Genomic DNA, 11,842 nt, shown 5'->3' on the forward strand with positions numbered 1-11,842 from the left:
TACGTGCAATTGTTATAAAGTACTCAGAGAAATGAAAAGTGAAAATGAGAGAGAAGATTGATGGTAGCGGTTAATTTTTATTTTATTTTTTTGTAGGGTATTAGTATTACAATCTTTTGTGAGCTCTGAAGGTGCGGCGATGATGACCTATTTAGAGGTGTGGAACGGGTCCCAACTTATCCATGTGTTGGTAAATGTTGGCTTAAGATATCGACGGCTCCTTAAAAATTTGTCCACAGAATTCACTTGGACACAACAACCCAGTCTTATACTTATTAGATATTTTTACTATTGAAAAACCGTTCCTATTGTGATCGTCATACGTAGGCTCTGGCAACTTATAAATGTGTTATAGCAAGATGGTGTCGAGGGGTGTACATGGACCGGGTTCTTCAAATATCAAACCAAACCAATTGTGTCAGGTTTTTAAATTTACAAACCAAATCAAATCAATAGTTGGATTTTATTTCCAGTTTGATTCAGATTGTCGGTTTGATACAGTTTGTCAGTTTTCTTTGTACGCCCTAATGGTGTTGAGAGATGTTTGGCAGCTCAGAAAGTTTATATAGTCAGGGCATTAACTATTGTGTTTGGGGGTGGAAGTAGCAGAGGGCTCAGAACTGAAGTAAGGTTCTCAGAGCTGAAGTAAGGTTAACTTAATAGGTTTTCTCTACATATATTGCATTCCTTTGGTATCAATTACAGTCTCTTTAGCTTATTTCCCCCCTTAAATTATAGTGTGTTACGTTCACATGATGACATGAACACCCTATTATCGCTTCTATGTAAAGGGAAGTAAGAACATTTTGAAAACTAGTGGGTTTGTCTGGATTTGAGTCTTCTAAGCTCGTTGCACATTTTGAATTGAGTAGCTTTGCAAATTCTATTTCATTTGTAGATTATCATTCATTTGACTTAATCATTAATTTTGAAAAGCAAGATTTTTTTTTTTTTTTGAAGCAGCTACTAATAGAACTGTAACGAATCTCCGGCTTTCAAGCAAGCATGTTGACCACGACATGCCAATTCAAGCTGCTTCCTCTTTGTCCCGTATAAAATGTCACTTTTCTATGATTAGAAATAATTTAAATTTAAATTTCTCATTTTTCCTTAATGAAAATGAACTATAGCCACACAAATGTTTAAGAATATGAATTTCAAAGGTCTTCTTTACTTCTTAAACTTTGCAATAAATGATGCGTGGTATCACCAAAAGTGTCTTGTATTTTTGTCCCTGCTTAACAAAATCTTAAAAAATGACCTTAGCTTGAAAAAAGTTCGACGAGAATAACTTTTGTTGTCCATCAGACATAAGTTCTAGCTTTTACCTATAAGACAAAACTTCTGATCAGTTGAGCAGGTTCATTGCTTGGAATATTTAGAACGGAGCAGACATAAACCAAAATTGCATTTCAGTTATAAAACACGCTACGAATCTGCTCTCGCACTCAAAACACCTATTCGGGATCGTCGTGAGCCGATGTTGACCATAGTCAACTCTATTTCATCAATTAAGCTAGCTCCTCAACCAAGAGTCCAAAACACATTCGAGCCCATCAGGATTCGCCCCAACCATCCAATTAAGTCATAAATTACATTTTAGACCTAAAGGAATTGTCCCAACTCGCATACGGGTCCATTAACCTCAAATATTGACTTTGTCAACCATTCCAAAAACCTCACCTTTTCTTCTCCGAAACACACCCGATTGTCTGGGATTCACGTCACCCATCTGCGCAAGCCAAAACATCATTTTCAAACCTACGGGAAAGGTCATATAGAAAAAAAGGGGGGGCCTAAATCTCAAAACGACATGATAATAAAAAAAAATTAAAAAATAATAATATATAAGTTGAGAAATTATTTTTTTTAATCAGTAAGTTAAAAGTAATTAATATCTCTTCTATATCAAGTTCGTGTTATAAAAGGGTCACGAGAAATACAACACGTTTAATTTTATGGAAGATTATGACATATTACGGCTTGTACGTGTCAAAGATAGACACGACCATGATAACAATACGTCATTTACAGCGCACTCGAATAGCTTTCCATTAATATCTAACCTTTTGGGTAATATTTTAAAACTAATAAGGGTAATTTAGTAAAACTGACAACATTGTTAGAGCCAATAAAATCCAGATAGTTTTTCAAGGTATATAGATATATGTATATAGGACTTTTCCCGAAGTTACGGGGGCACGTGTCCCCCCACTCTTCAAGGTGGGTTCGCCCTTGTTTGCAACAATGACGGTTGTCATTATTTACAAACTTATCCAACAACACCCATTTGTTTTCAAGCTTTTCAACCATTACGATCTTATTATTTCATCTAAGCGAAACAAAACCAATTGAAACCCGAGATCGATGAATAAAAAGCATCTAGTAATCTCAAATGGACGGATTAGACTGATCCCAAATTTATTAGGAATAATAGACCTTGTCGTTTCTCATAACGATAACTTTTACAGTAATTTAATTACCCTTTTACTGTAATTAAAGTAGTGTAAGTTCCTTTTTCATCTTCTAATAATAAATAATTTCAAAGATATCAAAGTATTTCAACTGAAGAGTCGTTATATGAGAATATAGTGGCAATACCTGGCATAATTTCAAGCGTAGGTTCTGTGAATTTCTTAAAAAATATAATATTTTTCTATAATTTCTACTACGAGTATTAGACGGATTAATCTTTTTATTCTGGTCTGAATAAGTTTATCATTTACTAAAATATCTCAATTTCTAGAACTAGTGTCCTTTTAAGCTAATATACTAAAACTCAATTAATGTACAGGCGTATACACATTTTTTTTAATTATAGACTTAACTAATAAGCACCCAACTTTATACATGATCTACTAATCGTGTTGTTGTAGTTGGTTCTATTTTATGAGATAAACATCCAACTAAGTTCATTTGACAACTCGTCAGTCGTCTAATAAGACATCGAAATAGAAATTATAAAAAAAATTGTATGTTTTTAATTTTTTTTCCATAAGAACCGATTGTATGAAATTAATTATGCCAAGTATATACTGCTACTATTCTCACTAGTAGTAACAATGGCTTATTACCACGAAGGAGATAGTATAGACAGAATATCTGACTTACCCCGTAATGTGATTGATGATATTAAATGTTGTATGTCCATTAAAGAAGTAGCAACGATGAGTATCTTGTCCAAAAGATGGAACCATATAAGATCCACGCATCTAGTCCTTATGCTTGATCAGAATTAGCAATTCTGTGAGATGATCGAAAGCACATTTGATGAATATAAAGCATTGTCAACAAGATCCTCTTGAACTACAGTGGCCCTATCGTCAAGTTTGTTATTGACATTTCAATTTTCAAGTATTGATCATTTAAATAATTTGAATATAGATCGGTGTTCAGGAACTCGACATCCAAAAAATCATGCAACATTCATATAATTTGCCTCCTTTCTTATTCAAGTATTCAAAATTGAGATATGTGAACATCACTAGTTGCACCATCAAGTTGCCCTGTGACACTAGTACAATATCGTATTTCAGAATTTTGTGGAAGTCGAACTAAGGCTAATAAAATTTGATCCAATATTGACAAATAAAATCATCGTAGCTTCATTGCTCTTGATCTCGAAGCGTACATGTTTTATTTATATTCAATACCTTAATATGTCTGCCCCAAGGCTGAGTTGTTTGCATGTTATTTAGGGCCTGTTTGGCCATGAGAAATTTTCACTCTTTTCGGGAAAATTATTTTCATTTATTTGAAAATCAACGTTTGGCCTTGACAATTCCAAATACAAAGTTGTATTTGAAATTTAAAAAACATCTAAAATCATGTTTTCACCTTTTTCACTTTTAATACATTTAAATAATCAAATATTTTTTGCGAACTTCTTCAATTCCAACTTCAAAATTCCATATAAAGTAAAAAATATTTGGTTTTCATGGCCAAACGCCTACTTAAAGTCATTATGTTGATTAGAAATCCCTCAAAGCCTATCTGAGCTGAAAATGTTGAGTATTTTGATGACCAAGAATTATGATCGAGAATCTTGAACAAGGTTTAACTTGTCAGAGCTTATTTCTTCATTCCCTAAACTAATGGCGCTTTTCTTCGGCGGCCCATTCTTCAAGGTAATTAAATTGCAAACTTAATGTTTTATCTGAGATCTAATCTTTAGTTTCAATTTTTTCTATTTTAAGCCTTGCATCTAAAGACTTCTGCTAACAAGTCCCAGATTTGACACCATATAAAGGTCATCCCTCTTTATCCTTCTCTGTTTTCAATTTCAGCATACCGATCTGAGTTCAAATCCTTTTTTACGGTTTTCCAATTCAAGGCCTTAAGTTAAGGATTCAATGGAAGAATTATAAGGAATATCACCACAAAAGGTCAGTGTTCTTTATATCTTTATCTGCCTTTTTAAATAGTAATCATAGTTCTTTTACTGCTCTCTCTATTAAATTATGTTTGTGAGGACATTGTTGAAGGATGTTTCGAATTTTATGTGTGTTAGTCAGGGGTTCTCCTACTTCAACAATCAATCATATAACAAAAGTGCATTTTTTTTCTTCACAATTTTTCTAATTATTGTGAGTTTAAGATTGTAGGTCAACATGGTCGATAAAGATGATCCTCCTAGAGAAACACCTAAGGATGTTGAAAATTATCTAAACTATTAAATGCAGATCAGAAGATAATTAGCCAAGCTATAGTTTATAGCCATAAATGCATTTAGGAATCCAAGAATTATGATCGAGAATTTTGGACAAAGTTTAACTTGTCAGAGCTTATTTCTTCATTAAACTAATGAAGCTTTTCTTCAGCGGTCCTTTCTTCAAGGTAATTAAATTGCAAACTTAATGTTTCATGATATATCCTATTGGTTGTTAAAAAATCGTCTAATGTATTTGTTTTTAATTTTTTTTTTTTTAAAAGTTTGTTTCAAATTCAATGCCAAATAGAGTTAGTTTCAAATTCAATGCCAAATAGACTTGGGGCACCACTAGAGAATTTGCATGTTCTTATGTTTGGTTTTCAGTTTCTTGATCGAGTTCAGACTTCAGCTGTCATGTGCTTACTTCAAAGTGCACCGAAGTTGCATACACTGAAGATTCACATAATTTATAATGAGCTAAATTTAAATATCCTTAATATTGATGTCATATATGAAACATGTTTGGTTGCTTTTGCTAAAATTTCGCAATGTACAACTTTTATAAGTGTCGATATAATCATTGTTTTAAATAGGACATCAATAATAAGGATATTAAAATTTCGCTCTTTAAAAATTACTTGAATCTTCAGTGTATGCAATTTGGGTGCACTTTGAAGTAAGCAAATGACTGTTGAAATCTGAACTCGATCAAGAAAATAAAAATCGAACATAAAAACATGCAAATTCTTTAGTGGAGCCCCAAGTCTATTTGGCATTGAATTTGAAACTAATTTTTTAAATTTTGTTAGAAAAGATATCATTAAGAACAAATACATGAGACTATTTTCTAACAAGCAATAGGATATATCGTATAAAACATTAAGTTTGCAATGTAATTACCTCGAAGAAAAGCGTCGTTAGTTTAGGAAATGAAGAAATAAGCTCTGCCAAGTTAAACCTTGTTCAAGATTCTCGATCATAATTCGTGGTCATCAAAATGTTTAACCTTTTCAGCTCAGAATAGACTTTTACGAACTTCAAATCAACGTAACGACTTTCAATAATGAGCAAGCAACTGAGCGTTGGGGCAGACATATTGAGGTATTGAATACAACATGAAAGCTTCAAGATCAAGATCAATGGAGCTATGATCATTTTATTTGCAAATATTGATCCGAATGTTATTAGCCTTAGTTTGACTTTCACATGTATCTGAAAGCACGATATTGTAGTAATGTTCACATATCTCGATTTTGAATACTTGAATAAGAAAGGAGGCAAAGTATATGATTGTTTCATGATGTTTTGGATGGTCAGTTCATGAACACCTCCGTTACATGTCCAAAGCAACCAAACATCAATATTCAATTTATAATGATCAGCACTTGAAATGTCAATAACAAACTTGATGATAGGGCCACTGTGGTTCAAGAGGATTTTGTTGACAATACTTTTGTAATCATCAAATGTACTTTCGTTTATCCATCTCACAGAATTATTGATCAAGCACAAACACTGGATGCATAGATCATATATGGTTTCATTTTTAGGACAAGATGCTCATCGTTGCTACTTCTTTAATGGACATAAGAGTATAAAATATCATCAATCACATTATGTGGTAAGTCAGATATTGTGTTTGTACCATCTCTTTCGTGGTAAGCCACTATCACTGCTAGTGAGAACAGTAACAATACATAGATGGCATAATTAATTTCATGCAATCGACTCTTATGGAAAAAAAATTAAAATATCCAGATATTTTTTTATACTCCTTTCGTCCCAAAAAGATTGACATTTTTCACTTTTTGAGAGTCAAATGAGTTGTTCTTTGAGTTCTAACATATGGTCAAAATTAGAAAGTTTAACTATCGAAAAACGAAAAGTGTAAATCTTTTTGGGATAGAGGGAGTATTTTCTATTACTGTATCTCATTAGACGGCTGACGAGTTGTCAAATGAACTTAGTTGGATGTATCATAGTACATTTCATAAAACTAAACCAACTACAAATATACAATTGATCAGTAGATCATGTGTAAAATTGGGTGTTTATTAATCATGTCCATAATCACAAAAATGGTGTATACACCTAATCACCTATACATTAACTAGTTTCAAAATTATCATTTCGTTATGAAATTTTATGCCAACTTGAATTATGACAAAGAAAGTGAAACAGAGTGAGTGATTTCGCGGTTCATCATTTTCCCAAAAATAATAGGGGCGCACATAGCTTCACCTTGTAGTCTTTGGTATGAATATGGAATACAAGTGGATATAAAGCTTAGGAGGATAAATACAGTGGTATACAGTCCAACTACCCAAGTATTTCTCAACATTCCCATATCTAAATCGACACTCGATAGATATTCAATAATTTCATGCTTGAATTTGACATTTGATACTTCCAAGTCACCGTATTGCCAAGTTATCCAAATCTATGGTCTGTACAGATCAAAGTCAAACATTATTTTCCATATCGAAACATACACCTTTCAGACCAATATAAGGGTGTTTTCTTAAATGGTGCTCCTCACTGGCCTACAGACTCAGAAACTTCAGTATGTTATGATGTTTATGAGAATCTCAGGAAATTTCCAATGCCTCCTCCCGTGTTAAAAACGCATTAAACTATCACCATTTTGCGAGTTTCATACCTAAATTATTTGTTCACAAAACCCCCCTGAAGAACCATGAACTCATATTGAAATACCCCCACCCCTTCCCCCCCGAAGAATATGACTCGTGGAAAATAATTTGAGCAAATAGGATAACATCCCCCCCCCCCCCCCCCCCCCCCAACCTAAACTATTGGATCGTACAAGACCCTCCGAACTACCATGAACTCGTTGTGCCAGGTGGACTCATTTTTAAGGTTTTTTCATCTCCCAAACGCCTCTCAGCAAGTTATCCCAAACATTTTGCCATATTCAACCGGGCTTTTTATAATCTAAAGGATGTTACAGCCGGGGGTAATAGAAACGCTTAAAGATTTAGGTATGAGACTCGTAAAATGGTGATAGCTTAAGGGGTTTTATAACCTATTCATTCATGATCATTTCCGATAATTAGAAGTTAGAAGGAAAGTTGCATGTTATTGATTACACAAGAATGTAATGCATCAACAACTGATGTATATTGTGATGGAAAATGACTACTCTTATTGGTTCAAGAAGTATACCATGTTGATCTGGACATAGAGGCTGAAGCATTTCGTAAAACTAGTTTCTCCTCACGTGCGTTGCACGTATTCACTGAGTCAGATAATACACGATTATGTAAATTAATATCAATATTACTAAAATAAAAATTCAAGTAATTAATTATACGTGAAAGAATAATTAAGGTCCAAGTTTCTTTGAATTGTGGCTCATCGGTATGATAAATTGTTTGTCTAAGTCAAGATGACTGGATATCGTTTGAACAAAGAAAGATAAACCATCAAAGTTTTAATTAGATACATGTAATTTTTTTTACTTATATTGATTTTGCGAGGTAGAAATGAGTAATGAAGCATATATCACCTGATACTTCCGTATAGATTATATTCCTTTCATCAATTTCAATTTCTCTATCATAACCACACTTTTGTTGTCGACATTGATCTCCCGCTTGAAAGTGTATGGAAAAGTTTGGCATGTGAGAAAATATTTCCTTCTGTCACTTGTCCTACATTGATTAAATAATTAAATAATTTTAAATGATTAATATACTAAAAGTTTAAATAATTATTGTTTTTTCATTCTCTAAGGTTGATACAATGTATTCTTAGATATTGCAACCTGACAACATTTTGCATGATCAAGAAGTATAACACATACTTTTGTCCAAAATTACTGTAATATCATTTTTACATTGGATTATTGTCTATTTTGAGATACTATATACAACAATAACATATCCGATGTAATTCCACAAATGAGGTTTGAGGAGGATAGAGTGTACGTATACTTTTCCCTACCTCTAATATCTAATTTAGAGGTACTATATAATTGGACATTTTGTATTCATATGTGAACTATTATACTTCATTAGAAAGTATTCCATCTCCTCGTTAAGGATTTGATTTTCTTTTCAATATAATTTTCAACTAACCCACGTAACCCTTAAACATAGAATATTTTTTCATGATTGCTAAAATAAATTTCAAATAGTATCGCAAAATGTAAGCGTAAGCCATATTTTACGCGTAAGCCATATTTTACAACTTCGAAATCAATATTTCATATAATTTCATGCATGCCACCAAATTGTATATCAATATACTAAGTTCATTTGGTAAAACCAGTAACAAACTAACCTTTAAAATATTTTATTCTCAATCATCACTCGCATGCAAATTAGATAATATATTTTGAAATGTAATAATGAACACCTATCTTGTCGTTTTAGAATCAAGTTTTTATAATGACCCTATTTTATTGTCAATTTCTTCTTGATATAATGGACGAAGCAAGGGAACCAACTGCCTGCTTTGTCTTGTTCATAATTTTGCAAAGATTAAACTTAGCGAAGTCATATCCTTTCCGCTTTACAGGTAAGAAAGAAGTTAGATAGACGTAACCATTTAGAAAATAACCGCCAAAATTGATCATTGCTTATGCTCTGAGCACTATGAAAATATTAACTTAAAAGTCATTTTCACTTGGTTCTATATATATGGCTATTAGTCAGATAAGCCATTTAGAGTACGCTTAAATATCTGAAATTTTAAAACATAATAAAGTTTTTTCAGTTTCAACTTGAGGTTTTATTGAAGTTGAAAGCTAACCAAGATTGAAATTAGGAGAAGGTAATGCAGGATAATTAAATGCATAATTTGCATTAAAGTCTCCAATTTCATCTCTTTAGTGGAGCACTCATACAGTTAAGGACTTGAACAGAGGCCAAATACCACTTTATAATTTATTAAAAGCAAAAGCCACCAATTCAAAATGTTGAGCGGCACTTTCTTTCTATGGACTTTTCTTTTTTAAAATCAAATTCTGCGTGAACCACAATAATTTTTAGATTGATCTACTATTTCCAGAACATAGCATTCACACAAAAATGCCAGAAAGAAAAATACAAAAATGAAATAGTACTCTTCACAATAATGCTTTTCAAGAGAGGCCAAGTGTAAGGAACCAAATTAACCAAATCTGTCCTCTCGTTATTAGGGGCGGAGCCAGCCCTTCGGGTGTGGGTTCGGCCGAACCCAGGATTTTGTCCGAAACATATATTTGTATTAAAAAATTTGTCAAAGATGTACAAGTTATTAATTAAGAACCCAATAACTTTAAAGAATTGGAACCCCGAACCCACAAGCTTCGAATCCTGGCTCTGCCTCTGCTCGTTATAAATCACGAAACAACTAATTAACCCGACCACTGAAATTATGCGGGCGAATGACAATAACATGTGTATTTCTGCCATTGCGCAATGATCTTTATTATTTATTTATTAGTTTTGATAGTCAATCTAATGAAAAATACTACCTCTTGGATTTTTTATAATCATGGAGCAAACAGAACAGGATATACATTGTTCATCTAATTTAACTCAATAACGGCATCGAAATGTTAGTGCGAAACACTGCACAAATGACAATCCTCATATACCTGGAACATGTTCATGTTGCTAAGTCTCCATGCCCTTGTAAACAATAACTCGGCGGTGATATGATGGTGGAAGTAGCAAACGATCAAAGTGATAGTTGATTTCTTACGTACCAATTGTTTGGTGGAATATCCCCTATCGAATATTGGTAACTCTTGTATCCCTAATAGTTAAAATTATATTGAGGCATATTAGCCGCTCCTTGAGTTTGTAACTTCTGGGAAAATCTGAGATTTGGCTAATGTAATCACTAACTTGTTTGAGTTGGGTGATAGTTTATTTAATATGTCCAAAATTTTTATGACAATAATGTCTTTTAGTCTCATCCAAAGAAGTGATGAGTAATATAGATGGAGTTGGATATACTATGATAACTGTTTATGATGGACGAATGGATGTATCCTTTGTGCATATCTTCATTCGGGCAAATAACTGATGCACTTAATCGTTGCAGGCTTGCGGCTGTTGGGATTGTCACATCTGTAGGCATCTGTTCTTTTTTTTTTATATATATATAATTTTTTTGAGTAGGATATTTAAGTTAATAAAAAGGGTATTTAAGTAATTTAACATTTTAATTTTGAAGTTCATGCTTTTAATATAATATAGATAGATATATAGATGGTGGGCCATACGCCTAGGAGAAGTATTTTCAGATACAGTGTGCTTTCTTCCATTGATGAAACACAAACACCAGATGGTCCATCTTTGGTGCTTTATATGAAAGAGTAAGTTCATATCCTTGAACTTGAGAGATAATAAGCTTATGAAGCTTTCTGATTAGATCAAAAACATGATCAGCAGAATCTATATTTTAGGAGGTCTCAAGCCTTCCAGTATGTTGAAAATCCATTTTAGGTATAAGTCATTTCAAATTGAGACTTTGATGTAGTAATGTTGTTCCTTCTGAAGCTTGTAATAGGAAGAGTTGAATCTGAAATGTTCAGTAGTTTTTTTGTTTAAAAAGAACTTCAATTTCTCCCTGACCTTGTTCAGAAACTAATCGTACGTGTTACTGAAAGAATATCAACGTCCAATCTAAAATCTTATGACAATATCTTAAATAGGTGGACTAATTAAAGACCTTTCATTTGGACCCATGTCGATAACTATATGAATCAATACCCTTCCGCACGTGTAACCTCATTTTGTCTCCACCTGTCAACCTTAACATGGGCTTAAAATAATTTCAGCATCCAACTCAAAACTTTGAAGCAATCGGTGAAGTACCCCAAGATTATTATAAATCTCCCAGAAAACTCTTATACAAGTCATGTGAGACAACTATATAACCCAATAATATTTACAATCAATAAGCAAAATAACTCTTTCAAGTTGGGAATGAATAAAACTGTGTGTCAACCATTCATAACATGAAACAGAATGCATCCAATATCAATCAGATCAGATGGCTAATTTCCGCTTTTCCTGCTTACTTTTAAGGCAAGATGGAGAAGTAAGGATTCATTTAGTCGACCTCAACTTATTTGGGACTGAGGTGTTTGTTTTTATTGCTTACTTTTAAGGTAACGTGAACACTTTCCAAGTAAGGCTAAGAAATGGGAAACGAATTTATAAGTAAAGAGCAAGA

The 11,842-nt window shown here is 32.9% G+C and overlaps 1 long non-coding RNA gene across 2 annotated transcripts; it reads left to right on the plus strand.

Annotated features, from left to right (window-relative positions):
- The first annotated feature begins 3,700 nt into the window (after window positions 1–3,700).
- LOC132627116 (uncharacterized) lies at window positions 3,701–6,130 on the plus strand. Of its 2 annotated transcripts, XR_009577786.1 has the most exons (3): window positions 3,937–4,127; window positions 4,287–4,385; window positions 4,605–6,130. It is a non-coding gene; the product is annotated as an uncharacterized LOC132627116 (long non-coding RNA). The 2 variants fall into 2 exon arrangements; XR_009577785.1 differs by having other exon boundaries at window positions 3,701–4,127; window positions 4,287–6,130.
- Window positions 6,131–11,842: the final 5,712 nt, after the last annotated feature.

Source organism: Lycium barbarum, chromosome 2, assembly GCF_019175385.1.
Source record: "Lycium barbarum isolate Lr01 chromosome 2, ASM1917538v2, whole genome shotgun sequence".
Classification (NCBI taxonomy): Eukaryota; Viridiplantae; Streptophyta; class Magnoliopsida; order Solanales; family Solanaceae; genus Lycium; species Lycium barbarum.